The following is a 13,296-nucleotide window of genomic DNA, read 5'->3' on the forward strand; positions in this document are numbered from 1 at the left end:
AAGGAAAGTTCTTTTCTACATTCTTTTCTACATTTAATGAAAATACGTCTAAGAGTGTCACTTAATTTTAAGAACATATCCAGCAGTGATGGATATTTAAGATAAGTGCGATGTCTTGGAAAATGCTGTAGAGGTAAGAATATACGTCATGCAGGAACTGAACAGATTTCTGCTTCCTTGAGACTGCATATCGCTTACTTGAATGTAACGATTACGAGAATGTAACGATTACTGTAATGTAACGATTACTTGAATGTAACGATTACGATAATGTAACGATTCCTTTTATTTAATGATTTCGAGAATGTAACGATTACTTGAATGTAACGATTACGATAATGTAACGATTACGAGAATGTAACGATTACTGTAATGTAACGATTACTCGAATGTAACGATTTGGAGAATGTAACGATTACTTTTATGTAACGATTAGGAGAATGTAACGATTACGATAATGTAACGATTACTTGAATATAACGATTATGCTAATGTAACGATTACTGTAATATAACGATTACGAGAATGTAATGATCACTCTAATATAACGATTACGAGAATGTAACTCTTACGATAATGTAACGATTATTGAATGCAACAATTAGCATAAAACGATTACTGCAATGTAGCGATTGCGAGAATGTAACCATTACGAGAATGTAACGATTTGGATAATGTAATGATTACCTAAATGTAACGATTACGAGACTGTAACGATTTGGATAATGTAACGATTACCTAATTGTAACGATTACGAGAATGTAATGGTTAATCGAAGATAACGATTACGAGAATGTAATGGTTAATCGAAGATAACGATTTCGAGAATGTAAAGATTACGAGAATGTAATGATTATGAGAATGTAACTGTTACAGTTTGTTTCACGAAGTAAATTATGACTAAAACTTACATGAAAAACAGCGACTACAAGTAAAAATTACTAAGTACGTATTCGTTCCAAGTAATTCAAGTACTTATCAACTTCGGATATAACGGCCGTATTTGAACAGGCGTACTGGGGAACTATAAAGGAAGGTAGATTTTTGTCCTTCCCCCAGTCGTGCCAGGAAATTATTTTATACATCTGTCAGTAGTATAATAAGCGGGTTCTGCGGCCTCCTCCCGCGGGAAATTTGAATTTTGGCGGGAAATTTGAATTTTGGCGCGAGATTTGAATTTGTAAACAAAGCCACGTGCTTTTTGACAGCTGTCATCAACAACAACGCATCGCTAACCACACTGCTGCCATCTTGACGGGCCTAAACCTCAGTAGTGCCAACTTAACCTAACTAGCGCGAGGTAAACAAAGCCACGTGTTTTTTGACAGCCACGTGCTTTTTGACAGACAACAACGCATCGCTAATCTCAGTACTGCCATCTTGACGGGCCTAAACCTCAGTAGTACCAACTTAACCTAACTAGCGCGTGGTAAACAAAGCCACGTGCTTTTTTGACAGCTGTCATCCACCATCTTTAAACTACAGAGCACTGTGCTGCCCTCTTTATCGTAGTAGATGTAAAATTCGTCACCTGTCATCGGCAGTGCTGCCATCTTGGCGGGCCTAAACCTTAGTGCTACCAACTTAACCTCACTAGCGTGAGATAAACAAATCCACGTGCAGCTGTCATCCGCCATCTTTAATACATAGAGCACAGTGCTGCCCTCTTTAGCTACTTACCTTTGAAATGTGGTACGTCACAGCTGTCATCCGCCATCTTGCATCGCAAACCTCAGTGCTGCACTCTTTAGTTTAAAATGTGGTGGAGGCAAATTCCACGTGCTCTTGTTTGGAAACAAAGCCACGTGCAGCTGTCATTCGCCATCTTTAATCCATAGAGCACCGTGCTGCCCTCTTTAGCTACTTACCTTTGAAATGTGGTACGTCACAGCTGTCATCCGCCATCTTGCATCGCAGACCTCAGTGCTGCACTCTTTAGCTTGAAATGTAGTGGCGGCAAATTCCTTTATGCTCATGTTTGGAAACAAACCTATGCGCCTTTTTTGTCAGCTATCATCCGCCATCTTTAATCCAGAGAGCGCCGTGCTGCCCTCTATGTGGTGGTGGTAAATTCTACACGCTTTACAAACCCATGTGCTTTTCTGACAGCTGTCAACCGCCAGAGAGCACCGTGCTGCCCTCTTTGTGCCGGTGACAAATTCCACGTGCTTTCTGACAGCTGTCATCCGCCTTCTTGCATCACAAACCTCAGTGCTGTACTCTTTAGCTAGATACCTTTGAAATGTGGTGGCGGCAAATTCCACGTGCTCTTGTTTAGTAAACAAAGCCACGTGCATTTTTGACAGCTGTCGTCTGCCATCTTTAATCAATAGAACACTGTGCTGCGGGTAATTTCGTCAGCTGTCATCCGCCATCTTTAATCCACAGAGCACCGTGCTGCTCTCTGTAGTAGCGGGTAATTTGAAAAGTTCCGTTAGCTGTCATCCGCCATCTTTAATCAACAGAGCACCGAGTTGCCATCTTTAGCTAGATACCTTTGAACTGTGGTGGCGGCAAATTCCACGTGCTCTTGTTTAGTAAACAAACTCACGCGCTTTTTGTCAGCTGTCATCCGCCATCTTACATCGCAAACCTCAGTGCTACACTCTTTAGTTGAAAAATGGTGGCGGATAATTTAAAAAGAAAAATTCTACAGCAGCCATCTCTCGACGCTAATTGCACAAGATGGTGGCTATACATGACTCCTTAAAGGTGCTTATGCGAAATGATCGCTATACATAGTTCCTTATGAGACTCCCTTGGGATGCTTGCGCAAGATGGCGGTTATACAAGGCTCCTTATGAGACACCCTAGGGATGCTTGCGCAAGATGGTGGTTGCTCTTATGAGGCGGCTTAAGGATCCTTGCACAAGATGGCTAGAGACGCCCCCCCTCCACCCCTAAGGATGCTTGCGCAAGATGGCGGACGCAAGATGGCGGTTATACATAGCTCCTTATGAAACAGCCAGTACTCGATACAACATGTGATCAAAACATTGATTGATGTGTTCAGAACACAAAATAAGTGATCAAGACTAGAATCGAACACTGTACTCGATGTCGTTAACTTCAACATGTGATTAAAACATTGTTTGGTGTGTTCAGAACACTACATAAGTAGAATCGAACGCTGTACAACATGTTAGGGGATACCTTTGTTCTAAGAAGATCAGATTGAAACATAACAAGACTAGAATTGAACACTGCACTCGATGTCGTTAACATTAACATGTGAACAGAATATTGATTGATGTGTTCAGATCACTAAACAAGTAGAACCGAACACTGTACAACATGTTAGGGGATACCTTTGTTCTAAGAAAATTAGATTGAAACATAACAAGACTAGAGTCGAACACTGCACTCGATGTCGTTAACCTTAACATGTGATCATAACATTGATTGATGTGTTCAGATCACTAAACAAGTAGAACCGAACACTGTACAACATGTTAGGGGATACCTTTGTTCTAAGAAGATCAGATTGAAACATAACAAGACAAGAATTGAACACAGCACTCGATGTCGTTAACCTTAACATGTGATCAGAACATTGATTGATGTGTTCAGATCACTAAACAAGTAGAACCGAACACTGTACAACATGTTAGGGGATACCTTTGTTCTAAGAAGATCAGATTGAAACATAACAAGACTAGAATTGAACACTGCACTCGATGCAGCATGTGATCAGGACATTGATTGATGTGTTCAGATCACTAAACAAGTAGAACCGAACACTGTACAACATGTTAGGGGATATCTTTGTTCTAAGAAAATTAGATTGAAACATAACAAGCCTAGAATCGAACACTGCACTCGATGTCGTTAACCTTAACATGTGATCCGATACAACATGTTAGGGGATACCTTTGTTCTAAGAAAATTAGATTGAAGCATAGCAAGACTAGAATCGAACGCTGTAAGAACATTGTTTGATGTGTTCAGAGCAAAAGTACAACTTCAATGATTGACCTAGTGTAAAAATCAAAAAAACACTGTGCACATATCGCATAGCTATCTCGCCTATCACTTGCCTAGTATGAAAATCAAAAACACACTGTGCACATACCGCATAGCTAACTCGGCAACACTTCAAATGATTTGCTTAGTACGAAAATAAAAAAATTCTATACCGCGTAGCTAACTCGTTCATCGCACTGCTAAGACGCTTAGTAATTGCAAATACACTGATATATGTCATACGAAAATCAAGAAATTACACTGCGTAGCCAACTCGCTCGGGTCACTCGCTTAGTAATTGCAACACGACTAGAACACTGATACACACACGGATAAGAATGTTGCGAGATACTACATACTTACATGTTAAAAAAAATAGGGGGATGAAAGATCATAAATTATATGTACACATGTTGTCTCCTCCAAGTTGTAAGACGAAATAGACGCAGTACTGCAAACGGAAGTAGCATGATATCTCAGCAAAAAAAAAAAAAAAAAAAAAATACGCGTGAGCTTGCATACATGCAAGTCAGACACAATGATGGATTCCGCGATTCAAATCCTGGCAACTTATGCCGTCAGGAAGGGCATCCGGCGAGCATCTAGCTGTAAATCCCCGATTCTCATGTTAGAAAGAGCAACTTGTTGTAAAACATTCTTAATCCCAGTTCTTTGACGTCAGGAAGGGCAACCGGTCGAAAACAATAGTGTATGATGTAAGAGGCTAGATACTGCTAGTTTTGCGTCAGGAAGGGCAACTAGTCTTAAAACAAATTCTTCTGATTTAAAATCTTAGTTTTGCGTCAGGAAGGGCATCCGGCTGTAAAACAATAGTTCATGATACAGCGATTTAAAATCTAAGAAGAGCATCTAGCTGTAAATCCCCGATTCTCGTGTTAGAAAGGGTAACTTGTTGAAAAACAGATTCTTAATCTGAGTTCTTTGACGTCAGGAAGGGCAACCGGTCGAAAACAATAGTGTATGATGTAAGAGGCTAGATACTGCTAGTTTTGCGTCAGGAAGGGCAACTAGTCTTAAAACAAATTCTTGCGATTTAAAATCTTAGTTTTGCGTCAGGAAGGGCATCCGGCTGTAAAACAATAGTTCGTGATACAGTGATTTAAAATCTAAGAAGAGCATCTAGCTGTAAATCCCCGATTCTCGTGTTAGAAGTTGTAAAACAGATTCTTAATCCGAGTTCTTTGACGTCAGGAAGGGCAACCGGTCGAAAACAATAGTGTATGATGTAAGAGGCTAGATACTGCCAGTTTTGCGTCAGGAAGGGCAACTAGTCTTAAAACAAATTCTTGCGATTTAAAATCTTAGTTTTGCGTCAGGAAGGGCATCCGGCTGTAAAACAATAGTTCGTGATACAGCGATTTAAAATCTAAGAAGTGCATCTAGCTGTAAAACCCCGATTCTCGTGTTAGAAGTTGTAAAACAGATTCTTAATCCAAGTTCTTTGACGTCAGGAAGGGCAACCGATCGAAAACAATAGTGTATGATGTAAGAGGCTAGATACTGCCAGTTTTGCGTCAGGAAGGGCAACTAGTCTTAAAACAAATTCTTGCGATTTAAAATCTTAGTTTTGCGTCAGGAAGGGCATCCGGCTGTAAAACAATAGTTCACGATACAGCGATTTAAAATCTAAGAAGTGCATCTAGCTGTAAAACACCGATTCTCGTGTTAGTTGTAAAACAGATTCTTAATCCGAGTTCTTTGACGTCAGGAAGGGCAACCGGTCGAAAACAATAGTGTATGATGTAAGGGCTAGATACTGCCAGTTTTGCGTCAGGAAGGGCATCTAGTCTTAAAACAAATTCTTGCGATTTAAAATCTGAGTTTTGCGTCAGGAAGAGCATCTGGCTGTAAAACAATAGTTCACGATACAGCGACTTAAAATCTAAGAAGTGCATCTAGCTGTAAAACCCAGATTCTCGGGTTAGAAGTTGTAAAAGAGATTCTTAATCCAAGTTCTTTGACGTCAGGAAGGGCAATCGGTCGAAAACAATAGTGTATGATGTAAGAGGCAAGATACTGCCAGTTTTGCGTCAGAAAGGGCAACTAGTATTAAAAAAATTCTTGCGATTTAAAATCTTAGTTTTGCGTCAGGAAGGATATCCGGCTGTAAAACAATAGTTCACGATACAGCGATTTAAAATCTATGAAGTGCATCTAGCTGTAAATCCCCGATTCTCGTGTAAAAAAAAGCATATAGTTGTAAAAGAGATTCTTAATCCAAGTTCATTGACGTCAGGAAGGGCAACCGGTCGAAAACAATAGCGTATGATGTAAGAGGCTAGATACTGCCAGTTTTGCATCAGGAAGGGCAACTAGTCTTAAAACAAATTCTTGCGATTTAAAATCTTAGTTTTGCGTCAGGAAGGGCATCCGGCTGTAAAACAATAGTTCGTGATACAGCGATTTAAAATCTAAGAAGTGCATCTAGCTGTAAAACCCGTGTTGAGGGTGATTCATTTGTCGGATGGGGGTGATAATACTGTTGCATATTGCATTCTCGGGTAGTTTCGAGGGCGTGCAAAGAGCCAGCATTAAGTAAGGGGCTGTTGATGGGGACGTTAAACCTTGTGCAGACTCCTTCGAAAATGATTGTGAGTACAAGATCTTGATAGTGATTCATCTGTCGGATGGAGGTGATAAGCTGTGTCCAGGCTGAGGGCGTGCAAAAAAGCCAGCATTAAGTAAGGGCTGTTGATGGGGGTGTTAAACCTTGTGCAGGCTTCCCCGAAACTGATTGTGAGTACAAGAGTGTTGAGGGTGATTCATTTGTCGGATGGAGGCGTTAAGCTGTGTGCAGGCTTCTTCGGTATGGGTAGGCTATGTGCTGGCTCCGAGTTTTACCCTCTCCCTACGGTAGTATATTACATTCTTAGGCAGTTTCGAGGGTGTGCAAAAAAGCTAGTATTAAGTAAGGGCTGTTGATAGAGGGGTGTTAAACGTTGTACAGGCTCCTTCAACAGGAGTAGCCTACATGCCGGCGCCGTGCAGGCTCTTTCGATAGGAGGGGGTGGGGCTATATGCTAGCACTGTGTGTTTTAACCTCTCCGTACATTCATGATAATTTATGTTAGGAGCTTACACGGGCTACGTGAGTTACAAGTCGCTCATCAGCATGCAGTGTCTTCGTTCAAGGTTACTACAGCCGGAATCCGAGTGTACAATTTCAGCCAACACATGCATTCCATACCTCGCTCTGAATGACTGCGCCGATACAACTTCAAAGATAGTGTTCTATGCAGTAGAACAAAAAATGTAACCCATAACCCGTTCCTAAAGCTTAAAACTGTAAATGTTTGAAGCTCCTGTTTTTACAGCTAGATGTGGTTCCTAACGTAGCAGGGCCGGGATTAAAAATATGTTTTAAAGCCGAGTGCCTCCTCCTGACGCAGGAGTTTAAATCGCAAGAATTTGTTTTACGACCGGTTGCCCTTCCTGACGCGAGATTTTAAATCACAAGAATCCGTTTTACAACAGGATGCCCTTCTAGGATTTTAAAAAGCAGTATCTAGCCTCTTACATCATACGCTATTGTTTTCGACCGGTTGCCCTTCCTGACGTCAAAGAACTTGGATTAAGAATCTCTTTTACAACTAGATGCTCTTTTTTAACACGAGAATCGGGGTTTTACAGCTAGATGCACTTCTTTGATTTTATATCGCTGTATCGTGAACTATTGTTTTACAGCTGGATGCCCTTCCTGACGCAAAACTGGCAGTATGTAGCCTCTTACATCATACACTATTGTTTTCGACCGGTTGCCCTTCCTGACGTCAAAGAACTCGGATTAAGAATCTCTTTTACAACTAGATGCTTTTTTTAACACGAGAATCGGGGATTTACAGCTAGATGCACTTCTTAGATTTTAAATCGCTGTATCGTGAACTATCGTTTTACAGCCGGATGCCCTTCCTGACGCAATCGGGGATTTACAGCTAGATGCACTTCTTAGATTTTAAATCGCTGTATCGTGAACTATTGTTTTACAGCCGGATGCCCTTCCTGAAGCAAAACTAAGATTTTAAATCACAAGAATTTGTTTTAAGACTAGTTGCCCTTCCTGACGCAAAACTGGCAGTATCTAGCCTCTTACATCATACACTATTGTTTTCGACCGGTTGCCCTTCCTGACGTCAAAGATCTTGGATTAAGAATCTCTTTTACAACTAGATGGTTTTTTTTAACACGAGAATCGGGGATTTACAGCTAGATGCTCTTCTTAGATTTTAAATCGCTGTATCGTGAACTATTGTTTTACAGCCGGATGCCCTTCCTGACGCAAAACTAAGATTTTAAATAGCAAGAATTTGTTTTAAGACTAGTTGCCCTTCCTGACGCAAAACTGGCAGTATCTAGCCTCTTACATGATACACTATTGTTTTCGGCCGGTTGCCCTTCCTGATGCCAAAGAACTTGGATTAAGAATCTCTTTTACAACTTCTAACACGAGAATCGGGGTTTTACAGCTAGATGCACTTCTTAGATTTTAAATCGCTGTATCGTGAACTATTGTTTTACAGCCAGATGCCTTTCCTGACGCAAAACTAAGATTTTAAATTGCAAGAATTTGTTTTAAGACTAGTTGCCCTTCCTGACGCAAAACTGGCAGTATCTAGCCTCTTACATCATACACTGTTGTTTTCGACCGGTTGCCCTTCCTGACGTCAAAGAACTCGGATTAAGAATCAGTTTTACAACTTCTAACACGAGAATCGGGGTTTTACAGCTAGATGCACTTCTTAGATTTTAAATCGCTGTATCGTGAACTATTGTTTTACAGCCGGATGCCCTTCCTGTCGCAAAACTATAATTTTAAATCGCAAGAATTTGTTTTAAGACTAGTTGCCCTTCCTGACGCAAAACTGGCAGTATCTAGCCTCTTACATCATACACTATTGTTTTCGACCGGTTGCCCTTCCTGACGTCAAAGAACTCTGATTAAGAATCTGTTTTACAACTTAAGCACGTGGCTTTGTTTACCACGCGCTAGTTAGGTTAAGTTGGTACTACTGAGGTTTAGGCCCGTCAAGATGGCTGTACTGAGGTTAGCGTTGCGTTGTTGTCTGTCAAAAAGCACGTGGCTGTCAAAAAACACGTGGCTTTGTTTACCTCGCGCTAGTTGGGTTAAGTTGGCACTACTGAGGTTTAGGCCCGTCAAGATGGCAGCAGTGAGGTTAGCGATGCGTTGTTGTCGATGACAGCTGTCAAAAAGCACGTGGCTTTGTTTACAAATTCAAATCTCGCGCCAAAATTCAAATTTCCCGCCAAAATTCAAATTTCCCGCCAAAATTCAAATTTCCCGCGGGAGGAGGCCGCAGAACCCGCTTATTATACTACTTCTGTCTACTTATTGGACTGGTTTGTACGCACCAAGGGGCTATAATTATGGGCAATAGTGGCACACTATTCATGACGAATGATTAATAAGCCGGGCTGAGTGCCCCAGACGATTGAGACGTTGGCCTTCTGACCCCAACCTGACATTTTCGATCCAGACTCAGTCCGGTGGTACTCGATGGCGTTCAAATACGCCAGCCTCGTGTCGGTAGATTTACTGGCACGTAAAAGGTCACCTGCGCGAATAAATTCCGGCACCCCGGTGTCGCTCATGATCAGATAGGCTAATGAAATCCACTCAGGATTGTGGACCAGGCCATTAAAGCCAGGCAGTAAGGGGACCATATACTTATGCTGACCAGGTAGAACTCCAAAACCTCCAGGCCATTTGAATGGGTAGTAGTCAAGTTTTTTTACCATCATCTATATCTCTGTCCCCTTCCCATTGTGAAAATCAAGGATATGATTGGTGTGGAAAACATTACACTTCAAGATGAGGGATGAACACTATTATTGAGGGGAGTGGCTGAAATTTTACAATTTGAAGGTGTCAAAACTTATGCCTCTAAAAACGAACTTCGTCTGCAGAAGACAGTAGTTATATTTCACACAATGATCAAAGCAGACTTTTAATGAGCGTTTTTGTCCAGCGAATGCAGACGGAGACTTTGCACTCATCATGAAAGTTCACTCCATTTAGATCAAGTATTATCTCCTTCAGCGGTAAAGGCGTGCTCGGTTCGCCCGGAAGAACGTGGGTTCGAATCCCCGTCAGGAAGTCGTAAAGTTTAAGGAACGAGATTTCCACTTCCGGAGGTGCATATGGCCCTGAGGTTCACTCAGCCTACACCAAAAATGAGTGCCAGGTTAATTCCTGGGGGCAAAGGCGCCCTGGCGTAGAGCTAACCACTCTACCCTATCACGTGCCGAGGTTAACAATGGTGGAAGCCTTTACCTTCCACTCCTCCAAGGGCCATCATGGCCTGTACTGAGGTGACTTTGCTTTTTATTATCTCCTTCAGCGTCTTCCCAAAAGAGTTCATTAACGTTTTGGAAACCAACGACACGGAGTAGTCGCATTTAACCCTCAAATGCACAAACCAATATTTCTTCATTCGAAAGTGATGCACAATTATTTAATTGAGGATTTTCGCCAATGAAGGGATGGGAAAGGGCTGGGATTGGAAAGGAAGCGGCAATAAGCTTGTTATTCGGTTACAGTGGCTGAGTAAACAAGTATACCTGAAGTCTGAGGAAGAAGTTGGGTATTCATCACCGTACGTTAGAAAACATCGTAGTAACTACGAAGTATCATAAAGTCTCAGTCAGCATCCTAAATCACCATGTATATTATATGTACATAGGTCACGGCATTTTACAGATTCTGATTTGTGCTATTCACAATATTGTTGCGGCCCTTTAGTTCTATATAGTAGTATGTACCTTTCTATTGATTCGGCTTCCATGTAGAACTGAGGATAATCGTGGTTTACTCACAATTTGTTAACTGATGTTCTTTTATTTACAAGTTGCTTTATGTCGCACCGACAAGTATAGGTCCTACGGCAACGATGGGGTAGGAAAGGGCTAGTAGAGGGGAAGGAATCGTCCGTGGCATTCCTTAAGGTACAGCCCCAGCATTTACCTGGTGTGAAAACGGGAACCCACGGACGACCATCTTCAAGGCTGCCGGCAGTGGGGTTCGAACCTAATATCTCCTGAAAGCAAGCCCACAACTGCGTGCCCCTAGCCGCATGGTCATCTCGCTCGGGGAACTGATGACATCTTGTAAAAAATATATAGATAGAACTTCTGAACCAAGGATGCCACACCAATTTGAAAGAAAACATTTTTAAAAGCGGTAGAGAAGTTTAGAAAAGCTCAGGAAGAAATGGGCAATACAAAGCTACCAACTTCCGAAGGAGAAGGAACATTCAACTTTCGTCGATGGTGAGGAATAAGAAGTGAAATACGTGGTATGAACACATGCATACCCATGGGACATATTTTAAAATACCGTGCCATTATGTGACTTGTTTCTGGTACATGCGACTCTAACATAACTAATATTGCTTCATTGTTGTTTCAGCATCTTCTCTTCGGTGTTTCTGTCAAACTTCTTTTAGTCAACTCCTTTATTTCTTGCAATTGGATGTACTAGATCAGTGAGAAGTATTTTTATTTATTTTACAATTCGCTTTACGTCGCACCGACGGAGATAGGTCTTATGGCGTCGGTGGGATAAGAAAGGCCTTTGAATGGGAAGGAAACGGCCATGGCCTTAATTAAGGTATATTTATCTAGTGTGAAAATTGGAAACCACGGAAAAACATTTTCAAGTCTGCCGACAATGGGGTTCGGACGCACTATCTTCCGGATGCAAGCTCACAGCTGCGAGCCCCTAACCGCACAGCCAAATCGCCCGGTTGGAAGTATTTTAATATTCCTGCCTCTCAGGGCCTCTCCCTATGTTTACCGGAAATATTCATCCTTCGAAGAGTCATAACTCAACCTGATGGTGGTGGTTGTAGGGTTTAGAAATGAAACCCATGTATGTATGTTGAGTGTTCATCCCGGAGGCGGGTTTGGACCTCAGCAACTCCGCCATCAACCATCATAGGTGGCCCAGGTGTCACTGAAGAGACGTACTGGTAATTGAGGAGTGAGGTAGTCTCCCGTAGCTTTTCTCACTGAGTCAGAAGTTGCTATTACATACCAGTCTACCAAGCCTACTGAAATGCTCGTATCAACCGACCCTATCAGCGACATTTCCGCACCATTCATAACAGGGACTTGCTGCATAAGGCATGGCATATAATCATCGCTCATACCTCGGTCACTTTCATGTTGTCATAACCAAGGATGAGACTGAGACTGGACATTGAAGTTAACAAATTTGCTCTATCTCACACCAGAAGATGTAAACACTAGATCTTGCCAGCAAAGGCGTATGAAACTCATTTATTTAAATTAATAATTCAATTTGATATGCTTGGACAGTAAAAACTTCATCAAAGAACCGACTGAAGGCTTTTCGAATGTGAATGTATCACAGACAGAATGTTTGAAATCCCATGGGTTTACTGTCTTACTAACGGATAGGGGATGTTATCTTTCCTCTGACATTGTGAATATATTCTGACACAAATGACCACAGAAGTCAAGGTAGAAAGGAAAGGTTGCCATGGATGGAGAAGACTATCCTGGACTTCGAAGCTCCGAAAGATATCTAGTATCCCGAAATGGCACTTCAGATACAGGAAGTACAAATTAGGAATGATTACTCTAATGATGGCCACCTATCTTCTCTGAGGAGACGGCATCGGAAAAAGAAAGTATATCTGAATCGAATTATTTTATTAGATTTTTTCTCGTAGTATTAAAATACTTATTCCTTCGTTATAAGAGTGCATCCAACATTTATGATTCCGCACTTATTGGCACAACTGATTTTAATGGACGCCGAACTTATTTTCTAAATAATAAATGAAAGAAAAAAGTAAAATATACATTTTAAAGATATATTTATAGTTGTTAACGTGTTAATTTCTCATTAGAGACATGACAATACCGAGGAAGCAAAGACTAACTTACTCAGTTCTTTTGTTAGCGTAACGAATGTGTTCGTAACGTTTAATACCTCCCGCACAATAGAAGGAATAAATCTTCGAGATGACAACCATTGAAATTCATCATTGTTCTTCATGGCAATAGACATGTTTCCTTCCACAGTGAAAAGAGCAGAGGGCTTTGAGAGATCATTTGTCAGGAGAGAGAATTTCAAATGAGTTCTGTATTCCCTTACGACTATGGCTCTGAAATTAAATGACAAGATAGTACTTCGTAGATAAGTACTAGGAGACATGAAAGGCTAAATGCTTTAATGTACTCGAGAAGGGTAAACAAAATTCGAATTAAGTATACAGCAGTTAGCCATGACCAGAGGTGACAAGATAGCTACCGGTTCTTCTTGAAATA

The sequence above is a fragment of the Anabrus simplex genome, chromosome 7, assembly GCF_040414725.1.
Source record: "Anabrus simplex isolate iqAnaSimp1 chromosome 7, ASM4041472v1, whole genome shotgun sequence".
In the NCBI taxonomy this organism is placed as follows: Eukaryota; Metazoa; Arthropoda; class Insecta; order Orthoptera; family Tettigoniidae; genus Anabrus; species Anabrus simplex.